General features: G+C 41.0%; 1 protein-coding gene across 1 annotated transcript in view; it reads left to right on the forward strand.

Moving 5' to 3' along the window:
- The window catches only part of LOC147165207 (ephrin type-B receptor 1-like), a 298,813-nt gene that overhangs the window by 7,395 nt on the left and 265,447 nt on the right, over positions 1–25,971 (forward strand). The gene's annotated exons all lie outside the window — the stretch shown is intronic.

Here is a 25,971-nt window from a genome sequence, read left to right on the forward strand (position 1 = left end):
TTTTTTTTAACAACGCCTAGGTAGTGCCTAGTCTCCTGGCAATGTCTGGACAATGTCAAAAATGTTTCTTATTGAGCCCACTTTATAATACTCCCAACTTATTTTGTATGACATTCATGGGAATTTACTTTTTTTTGTGGGTCCTGAATACATAACGCTAGTACATGTATTCCGTTACTCCCCAAGCCTGTTATGAATAACCAGTAAAGTCAGCCGTGTAATGTGTGGTGGAGTTAAAACAGGTGTTGTAAGGTACTGTCCTGTAGACAGGAGTGGACTACTGACGAGAGAAGCAGAGAGAGCAGCAGCCACTGAAATGTGCTCCACACAGTACTCACTGTAAGTAATCTCACCCTAATCAACATATTCACTCAGCCAGCGACATAGCACCTCCAAGAGGACCTCAGGGGCCATGACAAAAGCAAGGCCCATATTCATATAGTGAGGAGATGTTCCCTCGTATGGCACATACATTCTTGCATACTTTGCAGCATGCTCTGCCAGCTCATGTTTTAAAGATGCTGTTTCTATATTCCTGCTGTGACATGTTATCAGTGTGACAGACAGATAGTTGAACTGGGGAAAGTGGTAGCTTGAAAAGCTTCACACGAGCCCTGAAGCTTTTATTCCAGTGGGCCAGATGCAGTCTGCTTTCCAAGGACTTCCCTATAAAATATTCCTTTCCTTCCTGCATTTTGAGTATATTTGTTTGTGTTTTCACATCAGGTACTTAAATCCCTGAAGGAATATTTACTTAAAGATTAGAGACTTGAAGCTTATCATGGGAATCAAAATGTGTCTTGTATTAGACAAAGTAGTCAGTTATAACAAATAATAATAATAATACTTGCTTCACACAAGACACCTTCATTGTTAACTGTGATGTGATTAATGAGTTCTAGTTGTGTGAAAATATTTCCTTAACTATGAATTTTCACATCTTTGTTGTGAATTTCACACAACTGAACAACTTTTTCATGGCACTCTACAACTGATGATTCATGTCAGTTACTGCACAATTTCAGAAATTCACAAAAATATTTTAATAGTTTCCAAAACATACAATTACAATTACAAACCTAAAAGCGCATCACAAAAAGAGGACAGCCTAGTACAAAGCAATATAAAATACAATGCCATAAAACAAAAACATATATTTATACTGTGCATATAGATAAACGTGTAAAATATATGTATATACAGCATAAGTATAAGAGCAGTAAGGCAAAAAAAACAAAACAGAATAGAATACAATATAATGTAGTAAAATACATAAAAAATCTATTAGTTCTAGAAAGCCTGGTTAAAAAGGAAAGTTTTTTAAATGTTTTTTAAAAGTCTCTACACAATCCAGGGAACGCAGAGTGAGAGGGAGTTCATTCCAGAGAGGTGGAGCTACTGCTTTAAAAGATCTGTCCCCTCGCGTTTTATAACACGTCCGAGGGACCACAAGCAGGTTCTGGTTTGCAGACCACAGGCTCCGTGCAAATGTGTATGGCTGGATTAGGTCAGTAAGATAACATTGAGCCTATCCATGCAGAGCTCTGAAAGTCAAGACCAGGATTTTAAAATGCATTCTAAAAGTAACAGGGAGCCAATGCAGTGACTTCAAGATCGGCGTGATATGGGCTCTCCTGTTGGTGCGGGTCAAGAGCCTCGCAGCAGAGTTTTGCACGTACTGTAACCTGGTCAGCTCCTGGCAAGTGCGATAAATGAGCAGACGAAGAAAAGGAGTTTAATGGATTTGTGGAAATTTTGTGTTAGTTGTCCTGTTGAAACTTGGCCAATTTGTCATGACAAATGCGATGGCTTAGCCATACCACCGGTAGGGATACTGTGGGTGTAACTGAATGGTATATCACCCAACATTTGGACAATTTTTATGTGCAGTAACTTCATTGGGATTTCAGTCACACTATATTGTACTTGAGATCTTTATAAGTCATTGAAGGATCCACAATAGTAACCATTTCTTTATGTGCTGCTTATGAGTGGGCCCACTGCCAGCCTCTTTAGGACTTATGTCGTGGGCATATGGTCTCACAGAGCGCCATGCTGGATGATGACGCCTGTGTCAGCAAAAGGAAAGGAAATGTGAAATGAGGACAAAACGGGTGTTGGATGTGAAAAGCATTTCTTTGCTGAACGGTGTCTGTCATAGTTATGAGTAAAATAAGAAAAAAAATACAGAGAACAAATAATGTTAACTTAAATACTTAAAAAACATAAAATAAGTTATCAATAATTACATGGTGTATTGTGGTGCTGTATTTCATATGCTCATATACAATTTTTTATTAATGGTTTAATTAATCGTTATCATTAATTAAATAAAGTTTTTCCCGCTTATATTGACACACAACGTTAAAGTTTCAGTGGCTTGCTATAATCTTATATATAGCCATAATTTCATCAATTAAAGTGTCTGGGGTGCTCTGGGACACATTTTAATAGATTGCTATTAAACAATATAATCAACACGCCGAAAGCAGTCCCAGACTGATATTGTGTAGAACTCTTTTGAGTGATTCACATTATCAATCTGCACAGATTAATGTCACACAGCGTGCCAACGAGCTGTCGCGGCTTGCGAAATTCACAAAAATATCGAATTTTTACAAGGCCATTTCATTGTATTTTTACCAAAGCAACCAGTGAATCATATTATTAGTACTTGCACTATTTCTTAAAAAATGCTTTTAGAGTGATTTTTGTCTCATGTTTTGTTTCATTTAGGTGAGAAAAATGTGAGAAACACTGGTATGGACCACCATCGTAGTCCATTCGGGGTCACCATGACTGACAGAAATGCACTTCTCCTAATTCTTACAAGGCACTGCAATAATGATTTATAAGTGGCTATTTTAGAATAGTTATACAACTTATTTTTGCTGATTTCTGCAGCTGTTCATCTTCTCTTGTTTACATGCACCAAAACCAGGGCAGCATTGACAGTCAGGGGAATGAGCGTGAACATTTTACTTTGGCAGCTCTTCTCAGCATGGCAGTTGAGATGTCAAATTTCCATCAAAGGTGCACGAAAATAGGTCAGAATGGAAGATTCATGAAAAGACAAATGCACAAGTACTTATGTTTTGGAAGTTTAAACTGAAATTTATATTTGTGTTTGAACTTGCCCTGCTGAAAATGTTTCCAGACAAGAAAATACAGTTTGCTGCTATGCAAAATCTGGATTTAAGAAATACAAATTTGATTTTATAAAATAGGAAAGCAATTGGTCGTTTGTTATTAAGTGAACTAACAGTATTTTCTATTTTCCATTCAAAGTTGCTCTTTAAAGATCCAGTGTGTAGAATTTAGTGCCTCCTGGTGGTGAATTAATAGAATGCAACAATTTTAGAAGGATGCGAACTACCGTGCCTATCACCAGTTACTAACAATTATTATTTGGAGTGAGCGAGGGAGCGAGCAAGCCAGTGTGCAGGACCTAGCGTAAGCGCGAGCAAAATTGGCCAGCAAGAATTCACTGAAGCGGCTAACAAGAGTGGCTAGCAAGAACTAGCTGGAGCGGCTAACAAGAGCAGCTAGCGGGAAAAGCTAGCAAAAGCTAGTGAGAGCAAAACAGATTTAGACAAGCGGCGGTGGAAGGTAAGCGGCGGTCGATCGTTGGGTCCAACATGAGCTGCAACTACCACCAGAGGCTAACTACGTTTGCGAAGTTCTTCTCCTTTGTATCAGAAAGATGACGGTGAAGCATGTCAGCCTTCTGTAAGCCGCGGCGCCACCTATATAATATAAATAGCCATTACTCAACCTACGATTACGTTTAAAAAAAATCTACATTGATATGATATAATTTATTTATTTTTGCCTTTTATTAAAATTAATAGTGGGCTTTTAAGATGAATGAATTATGAGTTCACCACTAGATAGCACTAAATAATACTAAATTGTCCCTTTAAAACTATTAAAATTATATTTTACCTGAATATTTGATTATTTGATATAATTTTCAGTAGGATACTCAAATACTAAAATATGCTGCAGACCTACAACTCCCCGTTGTGTTGTCATATTTTTAATATTTAATAAAATCCTTGTTTGGGGTCCCTGTGATTAACCAACAAGAAATTACTCCCCAAGATTACAAAATTTCCCCTCAAATTTAGCAGAACTGCTCTTAAAAAATAAGTCTTGGTTAAAGGAGCGATCCGTCCCTGAAATCATTTTGCCATATGAAATATAAACTCAAAAGCATGCATTTACATTGTGTAGTCTTGCCTCCCTTTTGGCCTTCCTAGTAACTCCAATAATACATTATGTCACCCTGCAGCATTTCAGCCTTCACGTTGGCATGCCCAAGCTTCATACGGTGCAAGCATGTGTTTCCCCATCTTCCCTGTTGCACCCCCTGAGATAGCACAGTGTCTCAGTGAGCTGCCGGATGTCTCTAAGACTGGTGGCAGTGAAACATCTGTCACAAATTGACCCTCTGATAGATAGAAGCTGTCAGGGGAGATGAAGAAGATTCATGATGGCATCTCTCTGTTTTCTCTTCATTAACATACATCCGTCTTTTTCTTTTGTCGAGGAAACTAAGCGACAAAAATGCTGACATTTAATTATATGATAAACAAATCCAAGACTAATTAATAGAAAAAAAGAGTGAATTAGTTGCTGATCTAAGATTATTTTTTAATGAATTTTTCAACAAACTATTTACAATTGCACTCATTTGGCAATTTTTTTTTTTAGATTTGTTTGAGATTAGGGCTCTTGTAGCTAAATGCTTCAACATTTTTTTTGAGACATAGTGAGCTATGTATTTTCTTGATCTTGTCTGTAGGCCTACATCTACCCAAGCGATCTGTATCCGCTACATGATGCAAAATGATGCAGATACAACTGTGATTACTTATGATGAGAATCCTACTAGAAGAAAAATGTACAATAGCATTTAACTTTGGGTTAGTTGGACCAGTTTTGATGGAGTGTTGCCACAAGTCAGCTTGAAAATATGCTCGCTGCATCACTTCTGGTTTAAGCACTAGATCTTTAGCGACTGCTTTAAATGACAAATGAAACAGCAAATCGCTCAAGGCCTTGACAATTATGACTCAATAAAGTAGATAACTTGATTTGAAACAGTACGCTACTACTACTACTACTACTACTACTACTACTGATATATACATTGACATATATATGAATTATGCATGTTTGTTTCAAGGTAAATGCTATAGATTTATTGTGAAGTGGAGGTGCAAAAACAAATTTACGTATAGTAATTTTGCAGCAACTAATCAGATATTTTAGTCTCTTTAAAACAGGTCTCTTTAAAGAAAAATTGTGATATTGAAATCATAACACGTTATCTTTTAGTTACGGAGATTCCCATTTAGTTATATATAGTTTATATAAAAAATAAAAATAATTATTTGATAGAACAAATGGATTATTTCTTTGATATTAAAGCATGCCGATTAAAATTTCCATCTGCTTTAATGCCTGAATGCAGCTCACAGTTTTCATAACATTTGTGTCGCACCCCTCATTTCAATTTTGATTGGCAGCTCTGAGACTCTCTTTGAAAACATTGGCAGTGTCTTGATTCTCTTGAACTCTTGCTTGATTTTTCTGCAGTGATGTGGGAGTCAGACAACAGTTATGACATGAGACCTACAATCATAAAATAGGTGCCATGATAATCAATATTTAATACTTCAACAAGAATAACATGTTAATCATTACAGGTAATGTCTACTAAGGTGCTGGTATGTGCGTTTACAATTTACAGTACAGTTACACTTTTTGGACTATGGTACTGTGACACAATATTTCAATTGAATACATTTACGGTTTGAAGAACACCTGAATATTATTTCATTTTGGTAACAAAACAACAGATTTTTCACAGACTAATGCACCCTATTCCGTCTTGTTCTGTTTCCGCACATGTTGTGGCTGCAAGGTCAAATTGGCCACAGCACATTATACGCAAGGGGAAATCTTTAAGTTCATCTGCCAATGTCATGTACAGACGCTAGCGAGTCTGTTTCTGTTTCCGCAATGTCAAGCCCAACGTAGTTGAGCGTACTGCGCTCGAGTCCGCCTCCCTCTGCAAATGAGGGCGTTGCTACGATTGGCTGAGAAGACGCTTTGTTACATCAAACAAAGGCGCACAATGGTGCAAACGCCCATATACGCCAAATTCTGCAAAATCTACGAAAATGCCACAACTAAGAAAATATCGCCCATGCACTTTGTTAGATTGTGCTACACTTGCAGCGGGAACGAAAATAGGGCCTCTTGTGTATGCGCATTTACAACAAATCTCTACTGTGTATTATGTCTGGACGATTAACTGAAATTTTATCATGATTTCGATTTAGCTTCTCTTGATCATTAAAACGTAATGATCGAAGAAAAATGAATAATGTGCAGAACACCGCGGTGTGTATACAAGTTCCTTATGTTGTGAAATTACCCTGAATGCACCATTTGGCTTGTAGCAAGCCCAAAGCGAATCAGTGTGATTCTGCCGTCCCTAAGTGTACTTTAAGCTGCCTAATGAAACCCCAGTTGGGGTTAACTGTAAAACTAAATACACTATAAGGCAAATTACATACAGTGTGTATTTAAATACAAAAAATGCTTCGTTTATTAGCCTAGCGCTAATACTAGAGCATGGCGGATCCAATTAAAATGCTAACATGAGTTAGCATCTATTTCGTGAGTAATAGTCCTTCAAATAACGAATATTCACACACACATCTGTTCTCATTGTAAGCGTGTACACCATGGATGCACGGCACCACGCTGCTCCTTAGAGGCCAAAACATGCAGGAACACCAAGTCTTTGTTTTGCAATTACTGTTTTAGAATACATGATTTTTATTTTACTTTTCTTTATTTTGACTTTTTTTAGTTTAAGCATTCACATAATTTGGGGGTGTCTGGGGGCGGCTGGGGCTGGGTTTGGGGTGGATGGGGGCGTGGGGGGAGCGGGGGCTGTGGACCGGTGGGGTACCTGGCGGGCCTGCAGTGCCCCGTCCTGCTGCGTTGGGTTGGGGGCGCGGGCCGTGCTGGGGTGGGGGGCGCTCCTGCTCCTGGGTTTGCTCTCCGGCCGGTGGCCCTGGCGGGGCCCGGGGGTCGTCCTTTGGCGCTGCCGCGGCCTGGGGGGCCCTGAGGTGTTGCGCTTGCTCTGTCCTGGCAGGGGTTGACGGCTCCCCTCTTTGGTGGAGATTTTCATGCATGCCAGATCCACCACACCAGCATCTATCGAAACTCAGACACAATCTGCTTCTTCCTCAGGTCATTGAATCGGTGGAGGCTGGTGTCTGTGGATCTCACTCTGCTTCGTCTGTCCTTCCTTCCTTTCCTCAGTCTCTCCTTTGGTCTCTTGAGGTCTCCCTGATTTGTTGGAATTTAGATGTTTCTGGGGTTGGTGGCCCGGTGGGTGGTGTCTGGTCGGTGCTGGATTTCACTTTCCTTTCTTTTCTTTGGTCCTTCCTCGGGTCTCCTGACGGCGGTGTTCGGTTTAGGTGAACGGTATGGGATTTTTTTTAATAGGTTTTTGGTGAACTAACGAATACACACACACTCGCACGCACGCACACACGCACGCACATATGCACATACACGTACTCACCCACATACAAAATAAAAAAATACAAAATACAAAATAAAAAAAAGAGTAATGATGATGACTTTACCGAATGAACAATACTGTTCTCTTTAAAAAACAAACAAAAAAAAAATCTTAGATGTATTAGGTGTAGAGTCTAGGCTTCTTGGCTATCACTGCCTCCAGTGAGAGTCTCGTAAGCGGCCACTTGCCATGTAAGCAGGCCAGGGTTGCAAGATACTGTGTCATATGTTCCCCACAATGCAAACAGTTTACATCACTGTAAAATCGTGAGATTAGCGGGAGAAATGATTGATCGGGAACCGTCTCGGAGATAGGGATGAAATTTGTGAGTCTCCCATGTGAATCGGGAAAGTTGGTAAGCATATGTATATTAGAGGTGAAACGAGTCCTTGAGTAATTTGTGTACTTCTATTTAAAAAAATCTTCTTCTTTTCCTTTCGGATTTTCCCTTCAGGGGTTGCCACAGCGAATCAGTTGCCTCCATCTAACCTGGTCCTGTGCATCCTCTGCTCTCACACCAACTACCTTCATGTCCTCTTTAACTATATTCATAAACCTCCTCTTTGGTCTTCCTCTAGACCTCCTGCCTGGCATTTGGAAACTCAGCATCCTTCTGCCAATATACTCACTATCTTTCCTTTGGACATGTCCAAACCATTTCAGTCTGGCCTCTCTGATTTTATCTCCAAAGCCTCTAACATGTGCTGTCCCTCTGATGTACTAATTCCTGATTCTATCCATCCTGGTCACTCCCAAAGAACACCTCACCATCTTCATCTCTGCCTCCTCCAGCTCTGCCTCCTGTCTTTTCCTCAGTGGCACTGTCTTCAGACCAAACAAACTAACCAAACTTTTCTATCACACATCACACATGACACTTTTCTCCACCCGTTCCAGCCTGCCTGCACACACTTCTTCACTTATTTTCCACACTCTCCATTGCTCTGGACTGTTGACCCTAAATACTGAAACTCCTCCACCTTCTTGGTCTCTTCTCCCTGTAACCTCACTCTTCCACTTGGGTCCCTCCCATTCACACAGAGATACTCCATCTTGCTACGGCTAACCTTGATTCCCCTCCTTTCCCGGCCAAACCGCCACGCCTCTAGCTTCTCCTCCACCTGTTCCCTGCTCTCCTTACAGATCACAATGTCATCAGCAAACATCATAGCCCATGGAGATTTCTGTCTAACCTCATCTGTCATCCTGTCCGTTACCAAAGCGAACAAGGGGCACAGAGCTGATCCCTGATGTAGTCTTTTTTTGGCATGAAACCATACCGCTGCTCACAAATGTTCACCTCTGCCCTCAGTCTAGCTTCAACTACTCTTTCCCATAGCTTCATTGTGTGGCTCTTCAGCTTTATTCCTCTGTAGCCACAACTCTGCACGTCTCCCTTGTTCTTAAAAATGGGCAACAGCACACTTCTCCTCCATTCCTCAGGCATCTTTCACTATCTATGATCCTGTTGAACAACCCAGTCAGAAATTCTACTGCTACCTTTCCTAGTCACTTCCATACCTCCACAGGTATATCATCAGGACCAAGTGCATTTCCACTCTTCATCCTCTTCAATGCCCTTCTCACTTCATCTTTACTTATTTATCTTTGTTACTTCCTGGTCCACAACAGTCACCTCTTCTACTCTTTGTTCTCTCTCATTTTCCTCATTAATCAACTCTTCCAAGTACTCTTTCCATCTTCCCATCACACTGTCAACACACTTACATCCCTATCCTTTATTACCCTAACCTGCTGCACGTCCTTTCCATCTCTGTCTTTTTGCCTTGCCAACCTGTATAGATCAGTCTCTCCCTCCTTACTGTCCAACCTAGCATATAAATCATCGTAAGGCCTTTGTTTGGCCTTTGCCACTTTTACTTTCACCTTACGCTGCATTTCCCTGTTCTCATATTTCTTCAGTCCTCTCAGTGTCCCACTTCTTCTTAGCTAACCTTTTTCTCTGTATCCACTTCTGCACCGCCTCATTCCACCACTAAGTCTCCTTATCTCCTTTCCTTCCAGATGACACACCAAGGACTGTCCTACCTGTCTCCCTGATCACATAGCTGAAGTTGTTCAGTATTTGGAAGCACCTCCTGACCATACAGAGCCCATCTCAACTCCTTCCTGAAAGTCATACAACACTCTTCCTTTTACAGTTTCCATCATTTCGTCCCCTGCTCTGCCTTTGCCGTCTTTGTCTTCCTCACCGCCAGAGTCATCCTACACACTACTATCCTATGCTGTCTGGCTACATTCTCACCTACTACTACTTTGCAGTCACTGATGTCCTTCAGATTACACCGTCTACACAAAATGTAGTCTACGTGTGTACTCCTACCTATAGTCTTGTAGGTCACCCTATGTTCCTGCCTTTTCTGGAAGAAAGTATTCACAACAACCCATTTCCATTCTTTTTGCAAAGTCAACCACCATCTGTCCTACTGCGTTCCTCTCCTGGATACCAAACCTGCCCTCCTCATCACCTCTGGTTCCTGCACCAACATGTCCATTGAAGTCTGCACCAATGACAACCCTCTCACTGCTAGAGATGCTCTGCATCATTTCATCAAGGTCCAACCAAAAGTTATCCTTCTCCTCCAGCTCACATCCTACCTGTGGCGCATATACACTAACAACATTGAGCATCACACCTTCTATTCCTAGCTTCAGGTTCATCACTCTATCTGACACTCTTTTTCCCTCCAGGACGTTCCTAACAAACTCCTCCTTCACGAAAACTCCTACTCTATTTCTCTTCCTATCTACACCATGATATAACAACTTGAACCCTGCTCCTAAGCGTCTAGCTTTGCTCTCTTTCCACCTGGTCTCCTGAACACACAGTATGTCCACCTTCCTCCTCTGCATCATGTCAACCAGCTTTCTACCTTTTCCTGTCATAGTTCCAACATTCAAAGTCCCTACTCTCAGTCCTAGACTCTTGGTGTCCTTTTTCTCTTTCTTTCTGTAGGTCAACAGCACCGATGGCGGTCGTTGTTACATCTGTCACTCTATACATATTGGCTTTATTTTCGTTGCGCCTTATTTTATTTTCATATAATAAAACACCTCACTTAACCACCCACAGACGCTACACAATCCTCATTGATGCCCAGCAGCTTTGCACTTTAATTCACCCATCCTATCAAAAATATCCAACACTCACTTCAACAAGAGATCTCAGGAGCTCCAAGTGAGCGTCTTTTGTTTTGTTTTTTTAAACAAAGTGTGCCATCTAGATGTTTCTATTCTTTAGTTTTAGTCACAGAAGCAAAAATCAATCTGCCACAGTGACAGATGAAATGCTTCATATAGGAGCTTGTCTCTGAACTAGGACTGGGTGACAAGAGTCATATTTTAATGTTTTTTTTAGGTGAATGGAGCTATATAATACATACACGATATATTTACTGTATAATATGCAGCTGCACTTCAAATGTAAATTGCAAAGTTAAAAATAGCTATATTTCTGGGTCACATTTTTAGTTTTTCCACCAACGGAGTGCAAAAGGAGGTTTTCCTCCCCTCCACAAAATAAAGGCAAAGGTACAATTAGCAACCACAGGAGTTGAAAAAAAAGATAAATCCTAAATCTGAAATGTTGACATCCTATAAACTTCATTCCAGGCAACATATTTCCCATCTGGTATCCTAATGTAAATGGCTACTGATATAAATGTATGCATAATATATGTATATTTTTATGAATACATTTGAAAATATAGTCAGAACACATGATAAAATAGTTTCAACAACTGACACTATGTTACTGCGCTGTTTTATTTTACTTATTTACTGCCATTTAAAATTCCACTGTCTACTTGATAGACCTGTCGTTACAGCAACACGTTTAATGTCACTAGCGAGTTACCACAGTAGCAATTTGCCTGCTACATGTGCCACATACACAGATCAACACAATAATTGGCGGTAAGTGTAGTTCAGCCGTGTGGTGGTGTACGCTTAGCAGTTCACACTTGCGTTGAATTCAGTATTTTCGACATGGTACCTACTGAATATGCAGTAGTACCTTGACTATGAGTGCACCAACTTATTTTTTTTTAAGTTACAAGCTGTCTCTCAGGCAATTTTTACTGTGTTGGATAGAGGTGAGCTTTAAATGGGCCACAGAGAATGCAGCAACATCTGCACACCGTCCTGTTTCTCACAATTTGAGATCAGTCATGCAAAATATAAAATTCATAAGTCAAGGTAGGACTGTAAAGGCAATGTTATCTGATCCTGTACCATGATGGGAAAATACTCTATAGCGATAGTCAGATCATAAAAACACAGGATACTCTGAACCATGAGTGCAATTTCTTGTACTAGTATCATCATCGTGATAACTTTTCAGACAAACAAAACATAATACGGTATGTTCTTTTCATTGTTATGTGTCAGTACTTTCTAAATGGCGGTGCTTATTTATTTAAAGTGACTAGCACACTCTGTTGTCTGCAAACTCAGTATTCAAGCTTTTAAGAAATATGGCAACGGTGGCTGTAACCATATTCAGAAGAATAGCAATGTCGTCACATTTTAGTCCTAGAAAAAGAATAAGTCCCGTGGTTCACTTCCAAAGTCAGTCTTAATCAAAACAAAAAGTCTAATAATTAATGCACATGTGGTTGTTAAGCTAAAGATCACAATAAATGTGCCATGCATCTCCTCTATGCCTTTTTCATCAGATCATCTTCCACTTGAAACAAACATTGGTTATACACTGCCGTGCCCTTTCCACTTTTTGCGCCACATTGACTGCAGCCGCACAGTTTGCTACAAATTTGCTTCCTCCGCTTTTTTGTTTATACCATTTATGATTCTATTACTTTGTTCCACCATGTATTGTTACAGCACTTAGAATGGATCAAAAAATTCAAATGAAAACACGCGAACCCTTCAAATTATGTTATAAAGTGCTGTTGTCTTGCTCATGTAGCGTCATCATTATTTTCTCCACAGTGTTTTAAAGTTATGCTTATTTTCTGCTGATACAATGTGTTTTAAAACAGCTGAATACACTCTTGTGAGAGATCAGGGTGAGCATATTAACTGATGTAGAATGAGAACATTAATGGATGAGACTGTAGTTTTTGTACAAGGGGTAACTCTTGTTGCTAAGAGGGTCTGGGTGTGGAAAATCTGGATCTTTAAAAGGCACCTGAGCATCAGTCGAGAGTGAATGCTGTATAGTCTGTCTCTGCTCTCTGTTATTAAACAGTGACCAACATTATGAGCAGTATCAAATATTCTGCTTTAAAAAAGATAATAATGTTCAGTTTTGATTAACACTGTCCCTGTCCAGGGAGGTATTAACAATGTCTTCGTTATCATGGTAGTACTTTTTAGTTTGAAACTGCACTGCAATGAGAGCTGTTTCGAATATTTTTGAATCTGCAAGTGTTTCCGAATGGTTCAGACTGAAACGCCCTTGCGTGACACTGCGTCTTTCCATTTAAACTGGTCAACAACTAGGCCTGTCACGGTAATTACTATATCGACTTATTAGGCATTAGATTAATAAAATGGACATGATAGTTTTCCCCCAAAGTCATTTAATTGTCATTTGCATTCGTAATTGTTTAAATATGTCATCAACATTCAGTCGTGCTTACTTCATTCCCTCTCCTGACAGTCAACTTGCTCACCACTGTAGGAGGCAGGATTTTATCTCTCTCTCTCTCTCTCTCTCTCTCTCTCTCTCTCTCTCTCTCTCTCTCTCTCTCTCTCTCTCTCTCTCTCTCTCTCTCTCTCTCTCTCTCTCTCTCTCTCTCTCTCACAAGGAGACAGGCGTCAGGAACAGCTTCGATACAAAGAGAAAGAAGATAGCATATTTGAAGCTAAGCTTTCTGACGGCTGTAGGTGTACCATTATGTAAAGTTGAGTAGCACAAATGGAATTAGTTCCAATTTATTAGTTTATTTACAATTTGTTCCATTAGTTTCGCAGGTGAAATTTTTATGGAGAATGCCACAACACAACAAACCTCAAAATCCATTTAAAAATACAACCATTCCACCAAATTTCTGTGGGCCTTCAATTTCACAGTTTGCAGTTATAACACCTCTTATATAGTGTTAATTGCTTTATAGTGAAAGACATGCAGCCATTCAACACTGTTAAGAAAGCGTTTAAAAAAAATGCTGCAGGTGTGATAGGCGATTTGAATTGCCCCAAAAATGTGCAATAAGTTCTTAATAGTCTTAAAAGAAAATAATTGACCAAATGACTCTCATGGTAGCATCACACAATCACGGCCCTGGAAACATTCAACAGTGTTCTGGTTTTAGTTGTGACTCTTAAAGCAGATTCATGTTATTTAAAGACTCCACTTCAACACTGGACAACATGGGACATTGGTAACACTGGGGAGTTGGTGGTAAATTTGACTTCAAATTTAATTAAGTCTTAAACAGCTTAAGCTGTTGGAACCCTGTTATTACTGTTTTTTGGGTTAGGTCATTGGGTCATACGTGACCGTTTTAGGGTTGGGTCATGGGGTCATTGTGCTATGATGTTGATGTTGTCAGTTGCTTATGCAGTTTATATGCCGCTTATGATATTGGGATAATGTGGTCAGTTGCTATGTGCCCATATAAGTCACTCTTAGTTTGTCTAAACACTCTCATCTTATCATGTAGGCCTTTTTTCTGTCGTGTAGAATTGTGCATTGCCCTAGTGAGAGTTACTGAATGACACTTTTGTCAGTACGTTGAGGTTCCTTAGCTGAGGTTTCTCTCAGCACGTGGACATTTGTTATCCTCCATGCAAGTTGTTCTTCCATGTGTTTGAGGTTGCTTCCATGCATCCAGCGCTGCTCTCTCAATTGAGGTTTCTCAGTTAAGGTTTTATTTACATGTGTGTTTGCTTAAATCTGAAGCCAGCCCTGCTCTCTGTTGTTACTTTGAATTTGTGTATATAAAAACTCTGTTTCCCCACTCCTATGTCCTGTCTGCATTTGGGTCCTGATTCCACCCCTCACGTGACAAACCCTGTACAGATATGTTGTTGTACATTATTATGCTCTAAGATCATTATATAAATGGCATAAAAATCTAAAATAATACTAGAATTTATCGCGACAACTTCTGGGAAAATATATTGTCCTAAAAGATGTGTTATCGTGACAGTCCTATATACAACTATCTCTGTGGGTAGTTAGACGTCTAAAATCCAGGAAGGCTTTTAATGTTTGCCAAAATTATGTAAGTGGCATGACTCACATATTGTTATGTTTGCTGTGTGGTGTTGAGGAAAGGTGGACCCAAGAGCAGGGAAGCAGAGGCAGCCGGCAGGGATAAAGTCCAATGAGATTTCTTTAATGAAACCAAAATGGGAAGGTGAACAAGGAACTGGCCGACAAACACAAAAACAACAAAGTCCATAATCTAAAATGATGTACTAAGTAGGAAACTTGACGAGGTGACAGCAAGACGTGGGGCAACGACAACACACAATGGACCAACAAGGACAAACAGGAAACCAGACCCTTTGTCCAAATTCACAAGGCTGAGTACTCCGAAGGCTTTTTACACGATTAAATGGTTTGGATTTCATGTTGTGGGACAGCATAGATTCAGAAGGTGTGGTCCAATTTGTCAAAAGTAATTAGGCTGGTGCTAGTATTGCCTATTCTGCACAAAGAGGTGTGTGCTGTTAATTAGAATGATGAGCAGTTACACTCTAATAAGCCTATAGACCATGAACTACAAGGCCACATTTTGTTCTCGTTAGGCTTGTCTCCATTTAAACATGATTACCTATACAATATTTACTTGAATGTTTGTAAATGCAAGCTCAATTGAACTCAGAGAGAAGGTTATGTTTAGTGATGGTTAATTCTTACAACCACAATAAGTACATGTGAACAGACACTGGTTTTCATGGTATGAACAAAAGAGATAAATTTTGCTCGGGTTTGGGGTGGTATTAGCCTAGCAAGCCACACCTACTTTCTTGAACAAAAGAAAGTTGGCCTGGTCACTGAGCCGTTGAAAGCTATATCTACCTGGCTCAAAACGAAATGTGCAGTCAAATTTGTTTATTTGCTGTGACATATTCTTCGTGAACAACGTCACTCTACGGCGCCCAAAGTCTATCACCACACGAATCATCAAGTTTTTACCGCAACAACGACAAAGTCATTCATTACTGTCTCCCTTGTTGAATTTACTTGGTATCTGCCCATTGCTACTGTTGAATATATTTCATATGTAAGTAGATTATAGATAGATAGATAGATAGATAGATAGATAGATAGATAGATAGATAGATAGATAGATAGATAGATAGATAGATAGATACTTTATTCATCCCTGCAAAGGGAATTCAGTTGTCCATCAGTAGTATCAGGGAATAAATAGGATAGACAATAAAAACAGTCGCAAAAATGCTTAATGTTTCTTATTCTTACAAAAATGTATTATAATTTCTTTTGTCTTTCTTATATTCTGAATGAGTGACTTCTTAGTGCTTCAATCACAGAAGGTTGTGATCCAGTCCCTGTTCGCCCCCTCTTAGCTTTTCTTGACACAGGCCACGATGGCTGTCTTCTTGAGTACTTTTGAAAATGACAGGTGTCCGAGTGGTGTTTGAAATCAGCCATGTAAAGAGTGAAAAGGAAAGGGGCAAATACAGTTCCCTGTGGAACGCCAACATTGCTCACAACGGAGTCTGAGGTAGTGTTGTTGCTCAGCTTCACATACTGAGACCGGTCCGTAAGGTAGCTGTGTATCTATGTGATGAATGTTGACTCTACCCCCAACAGAGGGTAAGTCATTGTTTTGCAAGTCACAAGTAAGTCTCAAGTCTTTGCCCTCAAGTCCCGAGTCAAGACTGAAAAGTCCCAAGCGATTCACAAGTCTTACACTTTGAGTTTCAAGTCCTTTCGAGTCATTTTAACAACAGCGTAGATTATATTATTTAGGGTGAGCATCAACATAGGAGTCAGGGACTCGAGGTATCCCAGAGTGGTGCAACAGATTGCCGTGTTTGCAAAGTGTTACCAGTGAGTTTACAGTCTCATTAACTACGCAGCTAGCAACAATAATTAGCCGATAAACAACTGACATTAGCTTACTTACCTTCTTTGTGCAACTTCAGATGTTCAACGAAGTTTGAAGTTGTTGCCTCTCTGTCAGTGAGCTAATCTTGGATATACTGCAATACATTTTTTGTTGACCACCTCATAGTTTTTGTACCCAAACAATTAGTGGTGCAACGGATAACAAAACCCCCCCAAAATGAAATCAAATAAATAGAACTTTGTCTTCATTTATTTTATAAAATGCTTTTGCCCATTAAATTAAAAAAAAATATATATATAAAATCTAAATTTCTAACATGGCCGTTAGGATCTAGGAACACAACTTAAAGTGACTCTGGCTCTGTCAGTCAGAGGCTGTAAGACATGGAACACTGTACCGGTTAACATCAGAGAATGCCGCACTTTTAATACTTTCAAGACTGAACTCAAAACATGGCTAAAAGTAAATCAGTCATGTAATCATTACTTGGACATGTAATCATCTTTTTATCAATATTTGTTGCTTTGTGTATTGTGCTTTTTCTCCTTGATGTTTTGTCTCTGTTTCTGTTAGTGTTGCACGGGATTCCAGTACCAGTACCGCACCTTGATGTTTTGGCGTCAAAAACGGCTCAGTATAATTTTTTCTTAGTACCAGTACTTAAAAAAACAAATACGAAACAGCCCGCCAACTCTGTTTTAAAGGCAGGTACACATACACGCATGGCCGGCTGTCTACCGATATGTGGAAAACGCCTTAAGTAAGCGACACACCTCTTTCAGCGTGTGTGTGAGAGGGCGCAGGAAGATGGCTTCACGCACTGAAGCGCTCGCTGGCTGTCCACTCCTCATTGAGAAGTATGACGCGTTAATTAAGGCCCCACGGGAGCGCGCAAGCAGAATGGAATCCACGCGACAGCATTGGCATTGCCTACGCATGTTTTCAATAAACACATGAAGAACACACGTGTGGTTTTCAATTTTAGAAACATTTTGTAACAAGAGCAAATGTTTTTCCGCGGGGAAGCAGAAGACAAAGCAGCAATCATTCCTGCAGTGGACTTCAATGAACAGGCACACAGTAGGAAATCACAGTTATGCATAGAAAAAGCTCAGACTGGCTGGGTGGGGGGGGTGTTTGGGGGTTTGGGGGCAGCTGGGGCTGGGTTGGGATGGATGGCGGGGGTGGATGGGGGTGGTGGGGGGGGGGGGCTGTGGACCAGTGGGGTGCCTGCGGGCCTGCAGTGCCCCGTCCTGCTGCGTTGGGTTGGGGGCGCGGGCCGTGTTGGGGTGGGGGGCGCTCCTGCTCCTGGGTTTGCTCTCCAGCCGGTGGCCCTGGCGGGGCCCGGGGGCCGTCGGAGATTTTCATGCACGCCAGTTCCACCACACCAGCATCTATCGAAACTCAGACACAATCTGCTTCTTCCTCAGGTCATTGAATCGGTGGAGGCTGGTGTCTGTGGATCTCACTCTGCTTCGTCTGTCCTTCCTTTCTTTCCTTAGTCTCTTCTTTGGTCTCTTGAGGTCTCCCTGATTTGTTGGAATTTAGATGTTTCTGGGGTTGGTGAAGGACTCTGGTTGGCGGCCCGGTGGGTGGTGTCTGGTCAGTGCTGGATTTCACTTTCCTTTCTTTTCTTTGGTCCTTCCTCGGGTCTCCTGACGGCGGTGTTCGGTTTAGGTGAACGGTATGGGATTTTTTAATAGGTTTTTGGTAAACTAATGAATACACACGCACTCACATACAAAATAATAAAAAATAAAAATTAAGATTTTAAAAAAGAGAGCAATGATGATGACATGTCAAATCGGTAAAATTACCGAATGAACAATACTGAGCTCTGGAGAAAAAAAGAAAAAAAAAAGAAAAGAAAAAAGAAAAAGCTCAGACTACTGACAGAGCAACAGACACAGGTTGTGACACATTTTTGACACTTGCCTTAAAAATAAGTGGCGTGTGAATTATTTTGTTTCCAGTTTGTAGTATTTGATTACACATTCGACCCTTTGGGAGCGGAATGGAGAAGAGCAGAGACATGCACGCACACTCAAGCAACGTTACATTGAGTCATTGGAGTGCCACTGTATTACCAAAATTTAAAACGGATGACATCAAATGCAGTCAAATAAAGTACTTCAAGAATATGGCATGCAATGTGAAAGCACATACAGTATAAACATAAATATATACAGTGTGTACATAAATTAACATGTATACATCCCAATATCTTTAATTAATAATAAAAAAGCTGCGATTGGCTGGCAACCAGTTCAGGGTGTACCCCGCCTATTGCCCGAAGCCAGCTGGAATAGGCTCCAGTGCCCCCCGCCACCCTTGTGAGGACAAGCGGTTAAGAAAATGGATGGATGGATAAATTAAAAATAATTTGAAGTTCTTTTGTCAGTTTAAATTTTGCTGCTTTTACTGATGTTGTAGAGTTTTGTCAAGGTACCGTTTCAACACTGGTATCGAGGTATTTTATGCAGGTATAGTATTGAAGTCAACATTTTGGTATCGTGACACTAGTTTCTGTGATCTGCCTATTGGCCTATGGCTATAATCCGGTGTAGTGTGTTTACATGCATGTGTCCCTTGTAATGTTCATTAACATGCACTGTCCTGACTGAATACATACAATTCAATTAAATTCAAAGTGCAAAATAAGGCAAGATACATAATTATTTTAGACACAGTCCATGTATAAAATAACAAGGTATCCTGCCTTATGTTATATTGCACTTGAAATTGTGTTCTTAAAATCCAATTGGCCATATTAGCCTTTTTAAATGTTTTTGGTTTCGGTTTTTTTTAGCTAGTGTTTTATAAAATAAAAAGTTCTAGTCATTTATTTTTTAATAATGCAAATTATATCTAAGTGCAATTTAAGGCACATTCCCTTCGATTAAACAGGGAGAGTGGATTACAAAGTGGCATAGGTCCACATGATTGAAAACAATAAGAAAAGCAAGCGAGCCAAGCAACAGCTGTCAAACTACTGTTGGGAGCCAGCAGATCAGTGGTAGCCAGGCACCCAATACTAACGTTAACAGTTACCTACTAGCCACGATCGCCGGAGACTTGTACCGTATCGTGCAATGACGGCGTAATTAACTTGCAGTTTCTTCGCATCCTAAATTACCTATTTAATATACTTTTGGGGTGGTAGAAAATATGTGATTTCAATAAAAACGTCAATAGTGCAAGCCAAAATGTCAAATGGAAGTAGTCAAGCTGGCATTCACGCTGGCAGACTTTAAAGTAAAATCCCCCAAGGCTGTTGCATTGGTGTCAATGTATTATTTGGTCAGCTTTATTTTGAAGTTTGTCTTAGCGTAGGTGGCGTGTGTTTGCGGCTTTGCGTCTTCCCTGACATGTCTGAATGACCGCGCTGTGTATGGATTCAGCCCAGCTCGCACGTGTACACACACACGCACACACACCGAGGGGAACTTACTCGTTAACATACATTTGAATCTTTTTGCTTTGGTGGAAGGAGCAAGTCTTTTCAAGTCAAGGGGTTCAAGTCCGAGTGAAGCCACAAGTCATTGTTGGTAAAGTCCAAATCGAGTTGCAAGTCTTTTAACATTTTGTCAAGTCGAGTCTAAAGTCGTCAAATTCATGACTCTAGTATGACTTGAGTCCAAGTCACATGACTCGAGTCCACACCTCTGACCATTTGAGGATGCCAGATTGAATAGGGTCGAATGCACTTGAAAAAAAAAAAAAAGAACATAATCCTCACTTATCCACCCGGAAGGAGTAGATCCGTTGCAACAAATACAGAATGGCATCATCCACCCCAATTTCCTCCTAATAGGCAAACTGGAGTGGATCATGTGCATGTTGTACCTGAGGTCTGAGGTAGCGCAGGGCAAGCCACCCAGCGTCTTAATAATGTAGGACTCTGAGGTAAAGGCCACAGGTCTGTAGGTTTTAAAAAATGTTTTATCTGATACGTGTGAGTTTTTAGGCACAGGTACGAGGCAAGGTGTTTTCCACAGTACCCAAACTTTGCCAGCCTGAAAACTGATGTTACAGAGTGTCTGGAAAGGTATCGCTAGCTGCTCTGCACAGTCATTTAATAGGATGAAGCTTCCTCAGCTCTGCTCTCACTTCATCAACTGTGAAGGATGGAAGCGGTGTTGAAACAGGAGGAGCTGGGGGGATGTCATGGTCGGGTGAGGGTGGTGGTGAGGAGAGAGGAAGTATGGGTGTGATGGCAAAAGTAGATGTCAAATTGAACCTGTTATAGAGCAGGTTAAACTCATTTGCACTCTACCTATTACTTCAGACAGGCTCTGTTTACCTTTAATACCAGTGATGGTTTGCATTCCTCTCCACATCTCCTTGATGTTACTGGCCTTCAACCGACGCTCCAGCTTCAGTCTGTAGTTTACGTTGGACTTCCGTAGACTCCTATTCACTTCCCGCTGTATCTCCTTGCGCTTTTCTCTGTTACCAGCCCTAAACACCATCTTCTTCTTGTTTAAAAGAAGCTTAATGTCTGCTGTGATCCACCGTTTATTGTTAGAATAGCACAGTAGAGCAACATCCATGCAGAACTTAATATAGTCTGTTGTACATTCCACCATTCTGTCAATGTCAGTACTCCTGTTGTTGTCCTGTAAATCCTGGATCAGACTCCAGACACACTCGAAGCATGCTCTCGCTGGCCTCAGTACACTTCCTGAATGACCGTGTTGTTACAGGCTATGTAAGGACACGAGGCCTATATACAGGTCTCAGGTAAACCATATTATGGTCAGATTTACCTAAAAGGTGGAAGTGCTAAGACTTTATACCCCTCTTAAACATTAGCATAGCACAGGTCCAAAGTTTTAAGCTCCCATGTGGGACAGGCCACATATTGCGTAAATCCAGTCAAGTGGGGGCCGATATTAACATGATTAGTGTTGCCAGAAATGCGGAAGAGAGAGTCAGGATGTAGTGTTTGCTGTCGCGCAACAGTTTCATGTGTGACGTCACACACTACTGACGGCTCCGCACTGGGAGGAATGTAAACAACAATGGCGACAATGCTGTTTAATTCTCTCGGAACATAGTATGGTCTCAATCCAAATGCCAATAGCTCAAAGTTTTTACAACATAGTCTCACCTTAACAGAAATATGTCTGATGACACCGTCGATTGTTCACAAAGAGGACAAGACCTCCACCTTTGCTTTTCCCACTCAATATCACATATTTGTCCACTCGTATCAAGGTAAATCCAGGAAGCTCCGCAGCAGCATCCGGTATTTCAGTATGCCTGTGAGCCAAGGTTTGTTAAACAGATAAGATTGCTCTCACGGTAATATTATATTGATGTTTGACAAACGCCACAAGCTCATCACATTTGTTGTGGTAGGAGTTGACGTTACCGATCACAATTGATGGCACGGTGGGCTTGAATCTCCTCCTTTTAGCCTTTAGCTTAGCACTCGCACGGCAACCTCGGAAAGGTTTTGTTAGGTTGGGGAGTGGAGGACCTAAATGCAGGAAGCAAAAGGCGCAAGGCAGGGATGCAGTCAAAAAGGGGATTTAATTAAGAAAAAGGCAAACAAGGTACTTTGCAAAAATAACAAAATCAATAATGTCCAAAAACATAAGTCAAAGCAACAAACCAAACAGGAACACAGCTAGGCAAGGAAATTATGACAACAGGACATGGCAGGGGTGTGACAATGACAATGACTCGACAAGGACTGAAAGAAAGCAGGGAACTAAATACACATGCTAACGAGACAACAGAAGACACCTGGACAAGACACACGTGGCTTGGGGAACTGATTGGGTAACACCAGAGACCAGGATAACAAGCACAGGAGGACATGATAAAACTTGACCAGACATTGGCAAAGGGAGACACACAAGGAAAACATGACCCATAAACAAAACCAAAACACAGACCATGACAGTTTTTTTAATCTCTTAAGGGATCAGATGTTTAATTCCGTGCCCAGTCCGTCGCAGCATGAGAAGATCATCCCTACTATACAGTATACTAATTTGCACATGGCATACCAATAAAAACACTAATAAAAGCTGTCGAACAACCAGGCTATCCAGAGCTACTGCAGACGTGCTGCTTGCACTTGCATGCGCACAAGAGTATATTTTCCGCGTGTTTACTAATCTTCCACACATATGTCCCGCTTTTAAGACGTCATGTTGCTCTTTGCTGATTGGATCTTCTCACTGTCTGTTTGGTAAGGTTTGCCCCAGCCTCAGAAATGTGCTTGATGCCGACAGTAACCAGACTCATCCACTGGTTACAGCAATGAAATTTTGGTTCCAGCAACTTCCGGGTGCCGCAAATATGTTTTTTTAAATTACGGTACATTTGGTAAATTTCGACTTAAACAGTAAAATCTGATTTACGCAGAAATTCGGGCTACGTCGCCAGCGTAGGAACGGAACTCGTTCATAACTCGAGGTCTTCCTGTATTAACAGGTTGTCATTTTATGTCTGCTTGACGATTGTGTTTTACATCATCCATTTGGTATTGCCTTATTTGTAACCCCGCATGACCAGGTTCTAAAAAGCACTGTGGGAAGGGGCATGACTAGTATTAACTGAGATAATTTCTGTGTGTTGTCCACCTTTAACCCGGGCATCCAGGAGTTTTTCTAGCGATCTGCTCTCCAATAAAGGTATACAATGTATGGCTGTCTTTTTCACCATATCTGCTGCACACTTTCAATAACTTGTGGTAGTCCATTCTGATGCTATACTGACTCAAACAGTAAATGTAATTTTCTTTACCCAAATCTTCACTAAAATGGTACGGGTTGCATAGCAGCATAAACAATAAATACAGATTCTTTTTCTCCCTGCCAAGCCCTGAATCCAAAGCCCTCTTTGAGAATTGCTAATATGTAGTAGGCCTACTTCTATGATTTTTTTATGTTGAAAATGTACTATGAATCTTTTAGGCCTGTTCTTTTTTACACTAACTACAAAGACCTTTGGAATGGCCGAGGAGAATACCAAGAACTGAATTAATACCAAGAAGAATAGCTATATATTTTAGTGTTTTTTTTTCTTTTTTCACAGTTTGTTGACAAGACATCACTGATCGCACTGAAGCTACAAATTGGATGGTGACAATTGTTACTGTTTGAATAAGCTTTGCTCTCTGATTTCTGATAGTGGAATACATTCCGCGTGACAAGCATTTCATTTCCCCAAACGACCTTCATTCTCCAGGGAGAGCTGAAAAAAGCAGATTCTGCTGTAATTAGGCGAGCTCGCTGACAAAAAAAGAAACACCCAAAGTGAAGGGGGCGGATAAAAGACAGAGAAGAAGAGTGAAAGGGAGGATGAAGGTGGGGAGGGTGTGAGGAGGAAGGGAGATAATGAGAAGCAGGGTGACAGCATGAACACATGCGGGAGGAGGAGGGCATGTGAAGAATCAAGTGGCTTGTTTGTTTGCGACCACCTCTCAGTGTGATGTTGTTCTTTCACCATTGTTTTAATACAAAAGGTTGCATGTTGGGGGCTCGCATGATACATAATAAGAATAAGAGCCCTGGGTTACTCCCTTCATAACCGGAATTCTTGCTCATATAAACGCATTTGGAATATCTCAAACAATCGGGGCAATGTTTTTTGCTGTGCGCATGCTCACTATTTTCTTCTTCGTCCTCTTTTCTTTTTCTTTGCTGATTTGATTCACAAGGGATCTTGGTCTATGTAGTCACAACTTGTATGCGCAGCTCCGTCCTACTTGCTAAAGGATACATTGATTTCTCCACTGCGTTTTCACATTATTTTGTGTCTCTACAGGAGTAACTCTTTCCGCCACACATGTAAACATGTTACCCCGATTGTTTCAGAAACCGGAATTCTGACCTTAACCCTAATTTTGACAGCATGTAAATGTAGTCACTGTCTTGCCTGTTTTCCATGTCTCCCTCCTCTAACACAGCTGACTCAAATGATTAGCTAATTAGAAAGCTCTGTAGAAGCCTGATAACGATCTTGTTCATAAATCAGGTGTGTTGGTGGAGGGAGACATGGAAAACAGGCAGTACAGTGGCTCTCGAGGACCAGGGTTCCCTACCACTGGTTTATGTGTGTACACATTTTGCTATTTTGCTAGACTAGGGCAGATAGAAAAGGACTTTGGCATCATTGTGCACCATTGTGAGATGGAACACAGCGGACACCCGGCCAATCAAAGTGGCTCCCCCATTAATCCATTTAAATTCATTGCAGAGAGAGGCGCGCGGTCTACATGGCGGAAGGAGTCGCCAGCATGTACAAAGTTTAGATTTTCAGTAAAAGGAACTACAAGAACATGTCCACGTAAAGCAGTCGGCCGTGCATGTGATGTGGGCAATTGGAAGTGACGATTGATCAATTAAAGTGGAAAATAAATGAAAATATTGATGAATAAATATTAAATAAGCAAGAATGTGTTGATTTAATTGTATTTATGTAAGATGCGTGTACTTGCCCAGAATGGCCAACATCAATGCACAATCATGTCACTGTTAATGTAGAACTCTGCTCTCCTTTATCGGGGAACCCACAGTTCAGACACAGAGTTGCGGGGCAATAATTATGCCCACTTCTGCTTGGCGCCTCTCTGTGTGAGCAACTCCAGAGTGGAAGAGAATTCAACCCTTTTCAAGTGGACTTGTACTAGAGCCCAAGGTTAGGCTAGCCCGACTATACCTAGCTGGAACTTCTTTACCTCACACACCAGCTGAAGCTCATTCTCTGCCAGAGATGTGACATTCCATGTCCCTAGAGCCAGTTTCTGTAGTTGGGGATCGGACTGCAATGGTCCCAACCTCCAGGGGTTGCCCAGCTCACATTGCAACTGACCTCTATGGCCCCTCTCAAGAGTGGTGGACCTATGAGAAGTGGACCCATGTTGTCCTTTCGGGATGAGCCATGGGTACAACCATGGCGACCGGGCGCTCACCTCTAGGCCAGGCTCCAGAGGGGTGCCCTGGTGACCTGCGTCCGGGCAGCGGAAAATGTTTTCTAATAGCTTTAATTATCATGGGGGTCTTTTGAGCTGTGCTTTGTCTGGTCTCTCACTAGGACCAGTTTGCCATTGGTGATCTTGCAAAGGGTATAAACCCCATACAACTTAGCTCCTAGGATCCCTAGGACACACGATAAGGTGATGGCTGAGGTAGGGGGTTTACAGTTATCATAAAATACAGTAGTTTCCGTTTATAATTTTTCAAAGGAGGAAGTTCAGGTACAAAGGTACAAATTTGTGTGATGTTCGTACCCTGTAGTGTTCACATTCGAACCTCTAAGTACTAATAATGTTTGCATGCAAGGATACAAACAAATGGTAGGCCT

This window comes from Leptonotus elevatus, chromosome 11 (assembly GCF_054856555.1).
Source record: "Leptonotus elevatus isolate MCC_2025b chromosome 11, RoL_Lele_1.0, whole genome shotgun sequence".
Taxonomy (NCBI): Eukaryota; Metazoa; Chordata; class Actinopteri; order Syngnathiformes; family Syngnathidae; genus Leptonotus; species Leptonotus elevatus.